This window comes from Dermacentor silvarum, unplaced genomic scaffold (genome assembly GCF_013339745.2).
Source record: "Dermacentor silvarum isolate Dsil-2018 unplaced genomic scaffold, BIME_Dsil_1.4 Seq403, whole genome shotgun sequence".
NCBI classification, from domain to species: Eukaryota; Metazoa; Arthropoda; class Arachnida; order Ixodida; family Ixodidae; genus Dermacentor; species Dermacentor silvarum.
The window spans coordinates 171,925-174,265 of record NW_023606180.1 but is presented as its reverse complement, the minus strand read 5'-3'; positions in this window follow the sequence as shown (position 1 = coordinate 174,265).

Genomic DNA, 2,341 nt, shown 5'->3' with positions numbered 1-2,341 from the left:
TCAGTGACTCTCCACTTGCTACAGACGAACTCGTACCCCAATCCTTGGCGTATGAGCCGAATCGACCCAGACTACGACGGAACTTTCAATTGTGCACGTGTGGTGGACATGTGAACTTGGGACACTTGGGGATGCGCGACGCAGGCCTAAGAACAAGTGGGACGGCGCTCTTAGAAGCAGCGAGGTGCAAGACCAACTCTGGGCTGTCCAGAAGGCCCGCGAAGCGGCGGAGAGCCTAGGGCTCCCCGTCCCGACGTGGGAGGTGCCCTCTACACCTTGACGAACAGTCTGGTGTCCTTCAGGACCCTTTATGGAAATAAAGTTTAACCACCACCACCACCAATGTATACGTGCCCTTGCATAAAAGTGGCGTCGGCATGGTAGCCTTCATCAGTATAATGCCCTACGAATGTCGCCGATTGCCGAACACCTTTTACATTCGCATCAATTTTTCTTTTCAATAAGCAGGGAAATCCTTCATGAAAAAGCGTATCGTCCATTAACAATTCGAAGAAGGCAGTTCAAGGACTTTACTCACCGCGACGTGAAGTACTGGGTCGGTGTTGCGCTGTGGTTGTCAGTTGACCACGGGGGTAGTCGGTAGCGCGCAACGCATTCGCTCGGAACAAAATGTAAGTAAGGCGGCGAAGCCGGGCTAAAGTGTTCTAGAACACTTTAGTCGCGCGTCTCAAGAAAATAAAAGTTCATCTTGCTTTTCTCTGCTCACTTTCTCTTGGATCGAGCTTCAATGTGTTCTTGTGTCGAGGAGCTGGCAGGACAGCATGGGCATATCGTGTCGTCTGGTACACATGCTGGCTCACGGCGTCGTCTCTTATCGGGCAGCATTCAAACAACATTTCACGTGCAGAAGCAATAAAGAAACAATGAAACACGTTCTTGTTTGTTTGTTTCAACAAGCATTCAATGTCTTTAATACCAGACGAAAAATTAAAAAAGTCTACTGCACGGAAAGGCACAACAGACGCGCTCATCTTCCATGTCTGAACCAACTAACGTCTGCTCCGCGTCGTCTGGTGCGTCGCGTATACTGACACCATCTGCACGTTTGGCAATTCTCTTATTAGCTCACGCTCCCCGTATCTTTCGCCTACCCACAGCAATTAGCTGATCGTGGGACGTAGCACAGAAATCGCGCTGGACAACACTGACAGAGAGTTCAAGCTCGCCGGCGCCACAGGTCCTCGCCAGAGAAGATGCACTGTACGGACGTTGGCGTCTTGTACAACCGCCTGGTGTCACTGACATCAACTCGCCATCAGCGTACGACATCGCATCTGCAAACGACGAGAATTGTATCATATTTAATACAGCATACCCCTATAATAAAGACGCACAAAAAGAAACACTTCATCAGACTGATAAAGGCTTCTTTAAAAACTATGCTTTCGTTAATTTCGAGGTAATGGGTGATCTGATAGAAGATAAAATGAGGGTCAAATATAAAATAAAAACATGTTTATTTTCCAGATTATTGCACTCCAGTACCAAACACTTGTCGGACCTGTAGCCGAAGGCTAGTTGAAGGTCTGAAAAAAATTTATAAAGGAAATCCTAGCACAGCAAGTAATAAAAAACAGAGCAATAGTAATTGAATATACAAAGTTGTTGATTGTGAATTCACAAGTCAACGAAAAGTAAGTCAATACATCAGAGTACCAAAGAACAATGTAAGGGGCACAATTCAACTACAGGATAATACCTATCTCAATTTAGGGAAAGAGAGAGAGAATAAACTTTAATCAAAAGAGCACGCGAGCATAGGTAGCTCCTCCGCTCCGCAATGGGTGGTCCCCTTAGTCCCGGAGTCCAGCGGCCTTAGCTGCCCATCTCGTTCCGTTGTCCAGGTTGAGCTGGTCCGTCGAGTCGGAGCTGGACAGCGCTGCCTCCCATTGCCGTGTGGTGGGGTGTGTTATGGGTGTGAGCTGTGGTGTGTTTGCGCAAGCCCATACCACGTGGTAGAGCGTTGCACATTGATCGCAGTGTGGGCATTTATAGGAATACAGCGCAGGGTGTATGGCGTGGTAAAGACTCAAATGTGGATATGTGTTTGGAGTTTTCGCCATATTACGGCTTCCTCTCGCGTCAGAGCATTATGCGGTGGGGGTAGTGTTCGTGAAAGGCGATAGTGTTGTAGGATGTGCGTGTAGGTTAATGGTATGGGCTCTGGTTGGAACTGCTCGGCCCGGTCATCTCGCGGCTCCCGGTGTGCATGCGCTCGGGCGTAGGCGTGTGCCTGCTGATTGCCGCGTAAGGACTCATGCCCCGGAGTCCACACGATTTGTATGTATGGTGGCAGCTGGTGCGCTCCATTCAGAATGCG